This window comes from Bos taurus, chromosome 12, assembly GCF_002263795.3.
Source record: "Bos taurus isolate L1 Dominette 01449 registration number 42190680 breed Hereford chromosome 12, ARS-UCD2.0, whole genome shotgun sequence".
NCBI lineage: Eukaryota > Metazoa > Chordata > Mammalia > Artiodactyla > Bovidae > Bos > Bos taurus.
The window spans coordinates 20,633,968-20,650,201 of NC_037339.1; the positions used below are offsets into that span (position 1 = coordinate 20,633,968).

The window sequence follows — 16,234 nt, forward strand, 5'->3', positions numbered from 1 at the left end:
TAAAATATGTTGACATTCAGTAGAGAAGATATGTTTTCTTCTTTGCTCTGGTGCCTCGCCTACTTTCCACCCTTCACCCTCCTGCTACTGGGCATTACGTTGTTAAAATTCAATGATTACTGGGAAATGCCTTCTAGGCGTTTTAAGGAGTACTGTGATGTCTTTGGGGCTTCTGGTTTCATTAAGCATGGGAAGAGGGGAGTAAACACATAGAAGGAAATGGATGCAGTAGGCTCTTCTGTTGCTTCTGTGGTTAATGTCTTGGTTCAATTACTGGACCCCTTTCTTCTCCCATCCTTCCAGCAATTATCCCAACTCTTTAGAAGTCATTAAGTTACACTCTTAAATTCAAAATTGAGCATATAGATTTAAGAATGTCCTATATATGCCCTACCTGATACATGCTTTCAAGACCCAGGCTTTCTAGAATTATTAATAACAGGTAAATCAGTTCCAGGCATATACAATTTTGTCTTTCTGAAATGCCTCTGCCTTTGGCATCTCGGTTTTCACAAATGGCTACCTGAGAGGAGAAAGCTGATAGCAAATTAGGCAACGTTGTCTTGAAAGGTGTTGGCTGATTGTATTTACTTGAATCACAGGTAAAGTTTCATGGTTTCTGTTGGTTTTAGTGTTAAACATCAGAAGTATAATCCACATATTGCAAAATGAAGTGAGAATTTGGCACATGTCAGATACCTGGTTCAAACTATAGCTAGGCCACATTGCTCAAGTCAAAAAAGTCACCTTGAAATATTTACGATTTAAAGGAAATAGGTAATTTTCAGATTTCTCTTTGAATTATGCAAATACGATATAATATTGCTTTATTATTCACTGAACTAAACCCTATTTGTTTTAATTTTTATTTTATATTGGAGTATAGTTGATTTACAATGTTGTGTTCATTTCAGGTATACAGCAGTGTTTCAGTTATACGTATATCTATTCTTTTTCAGATTCTTTTTTCATGAGGTTATTATGGAATATTAAGTGGAGTTCCTCGTGCTATACAACAAGTCCTTGTTGATTGTCTATTTTATATATAGTTTATATATATGTTAATCCCAACCTTCTAGTTTATCCTCTGCCCTCCACCTTTTCCCCCTTTGATAACCATAAGTTTGTTTTTGAAGTCTGTACATCTGCTTCTGTTTTGTAAATAAGTTTATTTCTATAATTTTTTAGATTCCACATATAAGTGATATTATATTTGTCTTTGGCTTACTTCACTTAGAATGTTAATCTCTAGGTCCATCCATATTGCTGCAAGTGGCATTATTTTAATCTTTTTTATGGCTGAGTGATATTCCATTGTATATATGTACCATATCTTCTTTATCCATTTATTTGTCAGTTGGACACTTAGGTTGCTTCCATGTCTAGGCTATTGTAAGGAGTGCTGCAGTGAACACTGGGGTATATGCATTCTTTTTGAATTATGGTTTTCTCCAGATATATGCCTAGGAATAGGATTGCTGGATCACATGGTATTTCTGTTTGTTTTTTTAAGGAACCTCAAAGCGGTTCTCCATAGTGGTTGTACCAATTTACATTCCTACCAAGAGTGTAAGAGAGTTCCTTTTTCTCCACACCCTCTCCAGCATTTATTGTTTGTAGATTTTTTCATGCTGGCCATTCTGACCAGTGTGAAGTGATACTTCCTTGTAGTTTTGATTTGCATTTCTCTAATAATTAGTGAAAAGGTCTGCCTAGTCAAGGCTATTGTTTTTCCAGTAGTCATGTATGGATGTGAGAGAAAGCTGTGAAGAAAGCTGAACACTGAAGAATTGATGCTTTTGAACTGTGGTGTTGGAGAAGACTCTTGAGAGTCCCTTGGACTGCAAGGAGATCCAACCAGTCCATTCTAAAGGAGATCAGTCCTGGGTGTTCTTTGGAAGGAATGATGCTAAAGCTGAAACTCCAGTACTTTGGCCACCTCATGCGAAGAGTTGACTCATTGGAAAAGACTGATGCTGGGAGGGATTGGGGGCAGGAGGAGAAGGGGACGACAGAGGATGAGATGGCTGGATGGCATCACCGACTCCATGGACGTGAGTTTGAATGAACTCTGGGAGTTGGTGATGGACAGGGAGGCCTGGCGTGCTGTGATTCATGAGGTCGCAAAGAGTCGGACACAACTGAGCGACTGAACTGAACTGAACATCTTTTCATGGGTTTTTGTTTTGTTTTGTTTTGGTTATCTCTATGTTGTCTTTGGAGAAACATCTGTTTAGATCTTGTGCCTATTTTTTGATTGGGTTTGTGTTTTTGATACTGAACTACATGAGCTGTTTGTATATTTTAGAGATTAATCATTTGTTGGTTGCACCATTTGCAAATAGTTTCTCCCATTCTTTGGGTTGTCTTTTTGTTTTGTTTATGGTTTCCTTTGCTGTGCAAAAGCTTTTAAGTTTAATTAGGTCCCATTTGTTTATTTTTGTTTTTATTTTCATTTCTGTAGGCTATGAATAGAAGATCTTGCTGTGATTTATGTCAAAGCGTATTCTGCCTATGTTTTTTCTAAGGGTTTTATAGAATCTGGTCTTACATTTAGGTCTTTAATCCATTTTGAGACTTTTTTTGTGTATGGTGCTAGTGTTCTAGTTTTATTCTTTTACATGTGGCTGGCTGTTCTCCCAGCACCACTTGTTGAAGATTGTCTTTTCTCCGCTGTATGTTCTTGACTTCTTTGTCACGATTAATTGACCAAAGGTGCAGGGGTTTAATTCTGGGCTTTCTGTTCTGTTCCATTGATCTATAAGTCTGTCTTTGTACTCGACCATACTGTCCGTAGCTTGGTAGTATAGGCTGAAGTCAGGGAGCCTGATTCCTCCAGCCCTGGTTTTCTTTCTTAAGATTACTTTGGCTCCTCGGGGTCTTGTGTTTCCATACAAATTTTAAGATTTTATTATTCTAGAGCTGCAAAAAACTGCCTTTGGTAATTTGATAGGCATTGAATCTGTAGACCACCTTGGGCAGTATAGTCATTTTGACAATATTTATTCTTCCAGTGTAAGAATACGGTATAGCTTTCTATCTGTCTGTGTCATCTTCTATTTCTTTGATCAGCATCTTATAGGTCCTGGAGTACAGGTCTTTTGCCTCTGTAGGTAGGTTTATTCCTGGGTGTTTTATTCTTTTTGATGTTCAATGGTAAATCGGGATTGTTTCCTTAATTTCTCTTCCTGATCTATTGTTGTTGGTGTATAGGAATGCAAGAGATTTCTGTGTGTTAACTTTGTATCCAACAACTCTACCAAATTCATGTATGAGCTCTAGTAGTTTTCTGGTAGCATTTCTAAGATATTCTGTGTGTAGTATCATGTCATCTGCAAACAGTGACAGTTTTACTTCTTTTTTCCAATTTGGATTCCTTTTATTTCTTTTTCTTCTCTGACTGCCAAAACTACGTTGAATAAAAGTGGTGAGAGTGGACATCCATGTCTTGTTCCTGAACTTAGAGGAAATGCTTTCAGTTTTTCATGTTTGAGTATGATGTTGGCTGTGGGTTTGTCATATTTTGTCTTTATTATGTTGAGATAGTTTTCCTCTATGCCCACTTTCTGGAGAGGTTTTAACATAAATGGGTGTTGAATTTTGTCAGGAGCTTTTTCTGCTCCTGCATCCTGTTGAGATGATCATATGTTTTTATTCTTCAGTCTGTTAATGTGGTGTATCATTCTGATTTGTGAATATTGAAAACTCCTTACATCCCTGGGATAAATCCCAGTTTTTCATGGTGTGTTACCCTTTTAATATATTGTTGGATTCATTTTGCTAGTTATCTTGTTGATTTTTGTGTCCATGTTCATTGGTAATATTGGCTTATAATTTTCTTTTTTGTGGTATCTGTGTTTGGTTTTGGTATCAGAGTGATGGTGGCCTCACAGCATAAGTCTGGGAGTGTTCCTTCCTTTGCAATTTTTCAGAATAGGATGGATGTTAAGTCTTCACTAAATGTTTGAAAGAATCTGCCTGTGAAGCCATCTGGTCCTGGACTTTTATTTTCTGGGAGTTTTTCCATCACAGTTTCAATTTCAGTACTTATGGTTGATGTGTTCATATTTTTTATTTTTTCCTGTTCAGTTTCAGGAAATTTGCTAAGAATTTGTCCACTTACTCTAGGTTGTCTATTTTATTGGCATATAGTTGCTTATACTAGTCTTTTATGATCCTTTGTATTTCTGTACCTGTTTTATAATCTCTCTTGAAATGTGAGAAAAGTTTTCTTCTGTATTTGAAGACTGCCAATTCTTTATGCAAAACATAATGCATTTGCATAAGTAAAAATTAATGAAAGGACTTTGTTTATACTAAAAGTCCAAAATGAATGTGATTTTTTCTGAGGGAATTTTTCCTTTTTGTGTTATCTAGAATACTTTTTTCCCCCCTCAATCCCTGTAATAATATAAATGAAAGAATAAAGTAAGAAAGCTTGGCCTGAAACCCACTCGAAGGAACCATTGAAAGAATATTTCAAAGAAAAGTCACAGATTTAAATAGCTATACAGTCTGTATGGGTACAGGCTTTTGAATTTAGAGCATCCAAGTATGAAAAGAGTAAGAGAAAAAGATTTGTATCGTGGGGGTTTCAGGAATTTGGGCTTTTGTCCAAAATGGCAGTATGTTAAAGAGTTAAATTAATGTGGGAAGAAATGAATAATGGTCCCCTCTCACAGTTCTTGATTATGGCTGTTTGAATAGGTTACTGTTACTGCATCACTGTAGAAAGACGCTCTCTGCTCTAGCTTGATACACCTGCCCACCTGTGTGTGTGTGTGTGTGTGTGTGTGTGTGTGTGTGTGTGTTAGTCGCTCCATTGTGCCCAAATCTTTGTGACTTCAATGGACTATAGCCCATCAGGCTCCTCTATACATGGAATTCTTCAGACAAGAATAATGAAGTGCATTGCCATTCCCTTCTCCAGGGGGTCTTCCCAACCCAGGGATCAAACCCAGGTCTCCCACATTGCAAGCAGATTCTTTACTGTCTAAGCCACCAGGGAAGTCAATCCAACTCTTTTAAGTTCCTTTTAAAAGTAAAAATTTATATGCTTCAATCTTTAGCAAATTAAGATGTTTTGGTTGTGGGAGGAGGGACGCAGTGGAAACAGCACCTTTTTTTCCCACATTCTCCTTAGCAGTGTGGTTCCCGAGTTTCATTTTCAACATACATGCTTTTGTTCATTTGAGTGCGGTTATACACTGAAGACGATCTTGGCTGGGTAGTTTTTAGTTGCTTTCTTAAAATATAGGTTGCATTTATTTCTTCATCCTGCCCCATTGACTCGACAGTCCATATTTCAGAGACCTCCTTCAGTGTTTAATTCCTCTGAAGGAGAAAAGCTGAGAGGTTTGTTTCTGGGACCTACTCAACCTCTTTTAAGAATTTGGAATTATTTTTTGTAAAATTCACTCTTTTATCTTTTTATAGTTTCTTTACACCGTTGCATTAGTTTCTGCTGAACAGCAAAATGAATCAGTTATTCATCTACATATATCCACTTTGCTTTTGGATTTCCTTTTCACTTAGGTCACCACAGAGCATTGAGTGGGCTTCCCAGGTGGTGCTAGTGGTAAAGAACATGCCTGTCAATGCAGGAGACAAAAGAGACATGGGTTCAACCCCTGGGTTGGGAAGATCCCATGGAGGAGGGCATGGCAACCCACTCCAGTATCCTTGCCTGGAAAATCCCATGGACTGAGGAACCTGGTGGGCTACAGTCCATGGGGTCCCAAAGAGTCGGACACGACCAAAGCGACTTAGCACACACGCAGAGCGTTGAGTTCCCTGTCCTATACAGTAGGCTCTCATTAGTTATTTATTTTATATATAGTGGTGTATATATGTCAATCCCAATCTCCCAATTCATTCCATCCCCTCCCTCACCCTGGTAACCTGTAAGTTTGTTTTCTGCATTTCTGACTGTTTCTGGTTTGCAGATAAGTTCACCTGTACCGTTTTTCTAGATTCCACATATTAGCAATATTATATGATATTTGACTTTCTCTTTCCGCCTTTCCTCTGTATGACAATAGGTCCATCTAGGAAGTGAGTCCCAGAAGATCTTGCTGCAATTCCTATCAAAGAATGTCTCTGTTTTCCTCAAAGAGTTTTGTATTTAGGTCTTACTTTAGGTCTTTAATCCATTTTGTGTTATTTTTTGTGTGTGTATAGTGTTAGGAAGTGTTCTAATTTCATTCCTTTACATGTAGCTGCCTAGTTTTCTCAGTGCCACTTGTTGAAGAGACTGTCTTTTCTCCATTGTATATTCTTGCCTTCTTTGTCACAGATTAGTTGGCCACAGGTGTGTGGGTTTATCCCTGGACTTTCTGCCCTGTTCCATTGATCTGTATTTCTGTTTTTGTGCCAGGAACAAACTGTCTTCGTTACGGTAGCTTTGTAGTATAGTCTGAAGTCAGGGAGCCTGATTCCTCTAGCTCTGTTCTTCTTTCTCAAGATTGCTTTGATTAGTTGGAGACTTGTGTTTTTGTACAAATTGTGAAATTTTTTGTTCTAATTCTGTGAAAAATACCACTGGTAATTTGACAGGGATTGCACTGAATCTGTAGATTGCTTTGGATATTATAGTCATTTTCACAATATTGATTCTTCCAATCCAAGGATATGGTATATCTTTGATTTCTTTCCAGATAGTTTTCTGACTTCGTCTTTTACCTCCTTCAGTCAGTTCAGTTCAGTTGCTCAGTTGTGTCTTTTTGCCAGACCATGGACTGCAGCACGCCAGGCTTCCCTTCCATCACCAACTCCCAGAGCTTGCTCAAACTCATGCCCATTGAGTCGGTGATGCCATCCAACCATCTCATCCTCTGTAATCCCTTTCTCCTCCTACCTTCAATCTTTCCCAGCATCAGGGTCTTTTCCAATGAGTCATTTCTTCACATCAGGTGACCAAAGTATTGGGAGTTTCAGCTTCAGCCTCAGTCCGTCCAATGACTATTCCAGTTAATATTCAGGACTGATTTCCTTTAGGATTGACTGGTTTGATCTCCTTGAAGTCCAAGGGACTCTCAAGAGTCTTCCCTATTAACACAGTTCAAAAGCATCAATTTTTTCCAATACCACAGTTCAAAAGCATTGATTCCTCAGTGCTCAGCTTTCTTTATAGTCCAGCATTCACATCCACACATGATTACTGGAAAAACCATAGCTTTGATTAGATGGACCTTTGTTGGCAAAGTACTATCTCTGCTTTTGAATATGCTATCTAGGTTGGTCATAACTTTCCTTCCAAGGAGTAAGAGTCTTTTAATTTCATGGCTGCAGTCACCATCTGCAGTGATTTGGGAGCCCAAAAAAATAAAGTCTGACACTGTTTCCACTGTTTCCCCATCTATTTCCCATGAAGTGGTGGGACTGGATGCCATGATCTTCGTTTTCTGAATGTTGAGCTTTAAGCCAACTTTTTCACTCTCCACTTTCACTTTCATCAAGAGGCTTTTGAGTTCCTCTTCACTTTCTGCCATGTAGTAAATGGGATTGTTTCCTTAATATGTCTTTCTGATCTTTGGTTGCTAGTATATAGAAATGCAAGACATTTCTATGTATTAATTTTGTATCCCACAACTTTACTAAATTCATTGATGAACTCTAGTAATTTTCTGATGGCAACTTTAGGATTTTCTATTTATAGTATCATGTCATCTGCAAACAGTGACAGTTTTACTTATCCTTTTACAATTTGGATTCCTTTTGTTTCTTTTTCTTCTCTAATAGCCCTGACGAGGACTTCAAAAACTATGTTGAATAAAAGTGGCAAGAGTGGACATCCTGATTTTATAGAAAATGCTTTCCACTTTCACCATGGAGTATGATGTTAGCTGTAGATATGAAGTATATGACCTTTATTATGTTGAGGCAGGTTCCCTCTTATCCCACTTTTTAGAGAGTTTTTATCGTAAGTGGGTATTGAACTTTGTCATAAAGCCTTTTTTGCATCTATTGAGATGATCATATGGTTTTTGTTCTTCAGTTTGTTGATGTGTATCACACTGATTGATTTGAATATACTGAAGAGTCCTTGAATATCTGGAATAAATCCCACTTGATCAGGGTGTACAATCCTTTTAATTTGTTGTTAGATTTGGTTTGCCAGTATTTTGTTGAGGATTTTAGTGTCTGATTAGATGGAAAGAAAGCCTTCCACCTCCTGAAGCTCACCTCTCCTTTCTTGGCATTGCCTGACTCAGGGGGGACAGGCAGAAAGGTAGGTGGGTGGGGAGTTGCCAGCCTCTGAAGTTGCCCAAGATATCTCTCTCTAAAATATATCTCAGAAATTTGCATTAATGCTTGCTGATCGAAACTACAGCTTTCTGGAGCCAAGACCTGTGTTACACACACTAGAACATGGTACTTTGAACATAGTAGGTTCTCTTTATACATTTTCCTTACTTTTTCTTGAAGAATCATATAAATGATATATACAAGGAAAAGTGCAAATCATATATCCATGCTCAGTGAATTTTCACAAATTAAACCTTTGCCTGAGCAACACCCAGATGAAGAAACAAAGCATAGAAACAGAAGAGGAGGCTTCTCTTTCCCTGCTCGTGGGACCCCCTTCCCTGAAATGAACATATTGATTACTCCAGATTGCACAAAGGGGTGGGGGCATACGTGATCAAAAAGAGGGGAATATGGCCACGTTATCTGGGGCTTTTGTCTTTATAAGGAGATCCCACATCATTTTTTTGAAAAGACTGAGGTTGATTGATAAATACAGGCCACACCAGAAGATTAATAAAGATAATTAAATATTAATAATTAAATACCAAAGAAACTTGAAATGGAGGAGAAATTTGGATAATGTTAGGCAAGTAAGGTAAACCATCTGTGAGATCCAAGATTTATGTCATTCCCTACTTGAGAACTTTGCCATGGAATCTATAGCCACTAGCCACACGTGGCCATTTAAATTTAACATTGAAGTTAAAATAAAAAAATTTAGTTCCGCAGTCTCACTCATTTCAAGTACTCAGTAGCCCCATGGGGCTGGTGGCTACCATGTTGGGCCGCACACATACAGAACACTGCCATCGTTGCAGAAAGTTCTGTTGCACAGCATTCTTCCAGAAATAGGATCCCAATTTGATTTTGAGTTCCCCAGCAGCAAAACCAGAATGCAACATCATCACTGATGCAATTTAGAGTCCACGAGGGAGAAATAGGTTGCACTTCAGATTGCTGACTCTGAGTCCTGGGAGCAGCATTGCCCACGCCTTCTCACGTCCATCCAGGCGTCGGTACCCTGCCTTCAACTGTGCGTCTAGAACGACTGCACGGAGGCCTCCCAAGGCTTCCTTACATGGCACCTGCAGGGCGGGCAGGGTGCCCAGTCAGCGTAGTGCAACAAAGACACCCCGCAGAGGGAGGCTGGGCAAAACCAGGTGGTCCCACCTGCAACTCCTGGGGACTTAACCCCAAAGGGAGGGATACACCTTCAGTCTTCCCAAAGTTGTTTCTCACAGCCAAGTTTTTGGTAGATTTTAAGTGACAGTGAATTTGGCTTGTTTATTCCCGGCCCAGTCCCTGGAGTACACCTGTTCCCATGTAGCTGGTAAAGGATGGAGTCGTTTGTCCTGTGACTCACCTGAGCTGGGTTGTGTGTTGACATCTTCTTGAGATGCTCTGAGGAGCCTGCAAAGGACACAGGTCTGAATAGTAGCCTACCACCTCCCTTAGAGGTCTACCATGGGAGTGCCATGGGCTGGTCCACACCTTAAGAAGCAGTTTGGGGTCCATCCAGACACATAGAGGCACAGTTGAGGACTCAAAGGTCGGTTTCACCAAGAGAATGTGGCTGCAGTTTTAGGCTGGACGATGTGGAAAGTAGATCACTCCATGTCTTTGGAGAGGCAAGGGAATTTAACAGTGGTGTCTAAGTCCTTTGGAGGACTTCTTCCATAGATGGTCACTGGCTGTTCTTTGCATTCTCAGAAGGCAGAGGAGAGAACTGGCTTAAACAGAAGGTTTTGTGTATGCTAAGTCACTTCAGTCGTGTCTGACTCTGTGCGACCCCATGGACTGTAGCCCACCAGTCTCCTCTGTCCACGGGATTCTCCAGGCAAGGATACTGGAGTGGGTTGCCATTCCCTCCTCCAGGGGATCCTCCCAACCCAGGGATTGAACCTGCATCTCTTATGTCTCCTGCATTGGTAGGCAGGTTCTTTACCACTGAGCCACCAAGATTTAAGTAACATTTGAGTGAGTGAGTGAAAGTTGCTCAGTCGTGTCCGACTCTTTGCGATCCCATAGTCGCCTGCCAGGCTTCTCTGTCCATGGAATTGTCCAGGCAAGAATACTGTAGTGGGTTGCCATTTCTTCCTCCAGGGGATCTTCCCAACCCCGGGGATCAAACCTAGGTTTCCTGTATTGCAGGCAGATTCTTTACCAGCTGAGCTACCAGGAAGTAACGTTTAAAAGGCAAGAAATCCTGGCAAGCAGAATTGTTACCTTTTGAAAGAGCAGCCAGGTTCAGTCTTGGGGATTGTCTTCACTGGAGAGCTTTTAAGATCTCATCCATGCCAGTTCATTTATCTGTCGTCTTCACGCAGCGAGGAGATTGTCTAAACAATCAGTCCCTAAATACTGGGGTCATCATTGCCATGAGGACAGGGAGATGGGTGCTGATGAGGATGCAAATGGGAGACTAAGTGGCCTCCAGAGACTTTCTAAAAAAATTTTTTTGACTGTAGTAAATACACATAATAATACACACAACAGTGAAGTTGACTGTCTGAATCCTTTTTAAATGTAAATGTATGTAGGGTGTTACTGCACCCAGCCGTCACCACTGCCCATCTGCAGAGCTCTTCTCATCCTGCAGAGCTGAAGCTCTGTCCTAGTTACACAGTAACCCTGCATCCCCACCTCCCTCCGGCTCCTGCCAACTACCGTTCTACTTCCTGTCTCTATGTGCTTGACTGCTCTAGGAATCTCATACAAGTGGGATCGTACTGTGTTTTGTCTTTTCATGACGGACTTATTTCACTTCGCATAATGTCCTTAAGGTTCATCCAAGTTGTAGCCTGTGTCAGATTCCCTTCCTTTTTAAATCTGAATACTATTCTGTCGTGAACATGCCACATTTCGTGTATCCATTCATCCGCTGATGGACACGTGAAATGCATCCACCTTTGGACTATTGTGAATAATGCTGCTGTGAACGTGTGTGTGCAAATATCTCTTTGGGTCCCTGCTTTTACTTCTTTGGGGCTTATACCCCGATGTGCAATTGCTGAGTCACATGGTGAGTCTGTGTTTAATTTTTAGAGGAAAGTAGCTTTCATATTCTTTTCTGTAGTGGCTGCGCCATTTTACGTTTCCACCAGCAACACATGAGGGTGAGACTTGTTTTTTAAGAAAGTAGAGAGGGACTTCTCTGGCGGTCCAGTGGTTAAGACTTCGCCTTCCAATGCAGGGGGTGTGGGTTCGATCCCTGGTCTGGGAGCTAAAAGCCCATGCTGCCTTGTAACCCAAAAAGCAAAACATAAAATGGAAGCAATATTGTAACAAAATACAATGAAGACTTTAAAAAATGGTCCACGTTAAAAAAGAAATCTTAAAAAAAAAAGCAGAGAAAGACTTTGCTCTTTGTGGAGTACAGTGGTTACTTCAGTTGTGTCCAACTCTTTGCGAGCCCGCCAGGCTCCTCTGTCCATGGGATTCTCCAGGCAAGAATACTGGAGTGGGTTGCCATGCCCTCCAAAGCTTCCCATGGCCCTGACAGCCTTTCCAGATGTTCACCAAGGCCCTTTTGTCAGCTGCTCATCTCTCAGGCTTTATCTCTCACTTCTTACTCCCTCTCTGCCTTCCCTGTCGGCCTGCTTTCTCTTCCTCAGATGCAACAAACTCTTTGCTGCCTCAGGACCTTTGCACCTCCCGCCTGGGATGGTCTCCTCCAAGATCACCACACGGTGGGTTCCTTCTCATGATTCAGGTTTCAGAGAGTCTTTCCCTGCCCGCCCCACCCACACAGCCTCCTGACCAGTCACCTTACCTCCACCCTCGCTTGCCCACTGGACAGTGAGAAGGTCCCTGTAGAGCATAAGCCAGATCAGGTGACTCCTGTGCTTGGAACCGCTGCCTGTCCCCTCCCTCATGGAGCCGGTTTCCTCCCAGTGGCCCTTCCTGCTCTGCTCCCCTCCCCTCACTCTGCCCCAGCCACCCTGCTGTCACTCTTGACCCTTCGGAACACCCTGTGTCAGTTCTGTCCTTCTTCCTGGACCCCCACTGCCCAGCTGGCCACGTGGCTGTTCCCTCTCCCCCACCCCCCGAATCAGGGCTCTGCTCCATGTCCCTGCCAGCGAGAGCTTCCCTGGCCATGATGTTGAAGAGCATCTCTCTCTCCCATTCTCACACACGTGCCCCTGCCCTGCCAGCCTTTCCCCGTAGCGCCGTCCCCCGTAACAGATGTGCAGTGATCCAACAGAGGCTTGTCTGTCTCTCCCACCAGAACCTGGGCACCCGGAGGCAGGGACTTTCCCTGTTTTGCCCACTGCGGGCTCCCTAGTGTCTCTGACAGTGCCCGGCACACATTGGACACTCACTGTTGAATGAATGAACAAAGAAAAGGAGACAGAAGGGGAGAAAGATGGGAACTTGGGGCTGTTCTGGGCAGGCCCCCTGGAGGCAGCCTGAGCAGGGGAGAACCCTGGCTGGTGGTTAGAAACAGGGAGGGGAGTGACCAGGACCCAGAGGGGAGACCGGGCCAGGAGGCACCCATGGTGTCTGCTGGAGAGCGGGCCTCCAGCACTGAATGCAGGGTAGGGGGCAAAGGGAATGTGTGGATGGCCCCCTACCCCTCTAACCCTGACATCGGGTGAGAACAGTGGCCATGCCAATAGAAGCCCCTCTTCCCTAGAGCCCCTCCGCTCCCAGGGGAGGTGGAAGAGTAAGGTGTGGGCTCAGCCTGCATCTCTGGGAGGGCCAGACAACACAGGTGACGAAACACTGTCCACCCTACAGACCGGGCGCCTCTGCCTCCAGCTGCCAGAGACGGACACAGACCACCTCCAGTTGGTCAGCTTCTTGCCTGGGGAGGCGCAGGGAAGAGTTTCCCCAAGAGATATTGGGTTGGCCGAAAAGTTCACTCAAGCTTTTGTACATTTTTATGGAAAACCCAAATTTGTTTGGCCAACCCAATAATACTGGTGTGATGGTGAATATCAATTGGTTGCTTGGGAGTTGCCATGCCGTGGGCTTAGTACATTCTAATACCTTCCTTACTGCACCCTCCCAGCGTGTCTACCAGCGGGGGGACCACTCACACCCCTGCCCTGCAGACACACCCCAGACATTTAGGTCAGTACCTGCCATGCCCAGAATCACCAACAGCAGGGGAGACTGGGAGCTCACTTGGGGACTCAGGAGCCTACACTGGCTGTCTTACTCCCTGTTCTTTTCCAAGGAACCCAGATGGGACCTGGGCACTGCATCTGTCAGCACCCCTCCAGCTTCAGCAACCCTGAAAATCACAGATTCCCTGGGTCCCCCCTCCAGAAACTCAGATCCAGGAGGTGTCGGGAGAAGGGCCTGAGATCCTGCATTTCTAAGCAGCTCCTGGGTACTGAGGACCATAGCACCCTCTCTACATGGTCCCTCGCTCAGGATATTCTCCGCAGGACTGCCCAGTTGTCACTGCATGTTTGATTAGCACTGCCTGGGGCACATTCCTTCTAAAAAAGGTATTTTAACTGTACTTCATAGCAGGCTCAGGACAGACCATCAAGAGTACAAGTCATAATATTGTGGTGATCACTCACAATAGGATTACATGTATTGAATCGTTGTACACCTGAATACCTAATACAAAGCTGTGTGTCAGTTATAAAACGGATCGTATCCTGTTCCTAGCCCCAGGCTTGAAGTGCAATGCACAGCGACTACGCAGTACGTGTTAGCTTGTCCCTCCTCCCCCTTGGTCTCTGGGCAGGCCTGCAGTGACCCAAGGAGCAGAGCATCCACATATGGAGCAGGGAGGGGTGTGAATGAATGGGAGGCCACTGGGCTCGGTACACTTGGTCAGGGTTTCTGGCTCACAGTCCAGACTCTAAAGAAGATTGCTGTTTCCAGCCAACCACGTTGCCTGCACTGGGTTAGTTTATCGCTGCACATTGCCCAGGTGGCTGAAAGTCATCCCCAGAATATCATTTCCCAGAGTATCTCCCAAGTTTGATATTCCTGCAGAATGTATATGTGACATTGGAGCTCTTTCAGGCCTGGAAGTAAGAGTAATTTTCTTTCAGGTTTAAAAAAAAAAAAAGAAGAAGTGAACTGGGCTTATAGGCTTTTGCAGGACTTAGAATCAGATCTTTGAGGGAGAGGAAGGAAAGTGAGGGATTCTAAGCAGTGTTTTCTGCTCTCAGTCCTTAGAGCAGCTTTCCCTGGTGGCCTGCCTGCCTCACTTGGCTTATTTAGTTTGGCCTGTCCACGGCTCTGCTTCCAAAGGGGTTTGGTTTGGCGGTGGACCTGGAAGAAAGGGCTGCTGATTCTGCCCATGGCAGGTGGCTCCCCGTAGGTAGGGCCGATCCACTGTAAGCCACAGTGTGCCTCTGACTAATTAACTGCAGGGAAGGGACAGTCCAGCGCCAAGGCTGGGAGCTGCTCAAGTCGGCAGACACTGTCTCCACTCAGTCAGATGTGGGACTGGAGATGGACCAAGATGAACAAGAGTCCCGTGCTCCAAGTTCACGGCTGGTCCAGACCACCCCATGGAGTGTGACACGTGCGAGCTGTGGTATGGGAAAGTGGGGTGCCGTGGGTTTGCTCCAGGGGAGCATCTCCTTCCAGGGCGGGGAAAACAGGAAGACCATAGCAGAAGGCTTCTGGGAGCCAGCAGTTAGGAGTTGGGGGCGGGGGGGGGGTCTCAATCCCACCGATCTAGACTAGATCCTGTTGGGACAGTGCTTAGGGTTTGGCTGAACCTTCAAACAGGGGGCTGAAAGGCCTGCTTTAATTTTCCCTCTATGTTAATGTATTCTTTGTTAGCGCCCAATTAAGTATCCTTTTTATTGAAGTATAGTTGATAACGCAATATTATATAAGTCACAGGTATACGATACAGTGATTCACAATTTTAAAGGTTATACTCCATTAATACTTATTATAAACTATTGGCTGTATTTCTCGTGGTATATAATACATCTTGTAGCCCGTTTTATACTTAGCAGTTTGTACCTCTGAACTCCCTGCCCCATACGGCCCCTCCCTACTTCCCTCTCCCCCTTGGTAACCACCAGCTCTCTGTATCTGTGAGTCTGCTGCTTTTTTGTTATATTCTCTAGTTTGTTTTTTAGATTCCACAGGTAAGTGACATCACACAGTGTTTATATTCCTCTGTCTGCCTTCTTTCACTTAGCAGAATGCCCTCCAACTCCATCCATGTTGCTGCAAATGGCAAATTTTCATTCTTTTTATGACTGATTAGTATTCCATTGTGTATATATACTACATCTTCTTTATCCATTCATCTGTTGTTGGACACTTCCATTGCTTTTATATCTTGAAAATTGTGACTTTTGCTGCTATGGACATTGGGGGTGCGTATCTTTTTGAATTGGGGGGATGCATATCTTTTTGAATTAGTGTCTTTGTTTTTTTTTTTTTTTCAAACATAGACCCAGGAGTGGAACTGCTGGGTCACGTGGTAGTTCTGTTTTTAGTTTTTCAGTCTAATATTTTCATTTAAAATTTTTTATTATATTTTTTAAAGATTTTTTTGATGTGGACCATTTTTAACGTCTTTAATGAATTTGTTACAAAGGTCCATCTAGTCAAGGCTATGATTTTTCCTGTGGTCACATATGGATGTGAGAGTTGGACTGTGAAGAAGGCTGAGCACTGAAGAATTGATGTTTTTGAACTGTGGTGTTGGAGAAGACTCTTGAGAGTCCCTTGGACTGCAAGGAGATCCAACCAGTCCATTCTGAAGGAGATCAGCCCTAGGATTTCTTTGGAAGGAATGATGCTAAAGCTGAAACTCCACTACTTTGGCCACCTCATGCAAAGAGTTGACTTATTGGAAAAGACTCTGATGCTGGGAGGGATTCGGGGCAGGAGGAGAAGGGGACGACAGAGGATGAGATGGCTGGATGGCATCACTGACTCGATGGACGTGAGTCTGAGTGAACTCCGGGAGTTGGTGAAGGACAGGGAGGCCTGGCGTGCTGCGATTCATGGGGTCGCAAAGAGTTGGACATGACTGAGCGAC

At 43.2% G+C, this 16,234-nt stretch overlaps 1 protein-coding gene across 1 annotated transcript in view; it reads left to right on the forward strand.

The window, feature by feature from the left end:
- Window positions 1-16,234, forward strand: part of FAM124A (family with sequence similarity 124 member A) — a 117,618-nt gene that overhangs the window by 41,291 nt on the left and 60,093 nt on the right. The window lies entirely within an intron of this gene.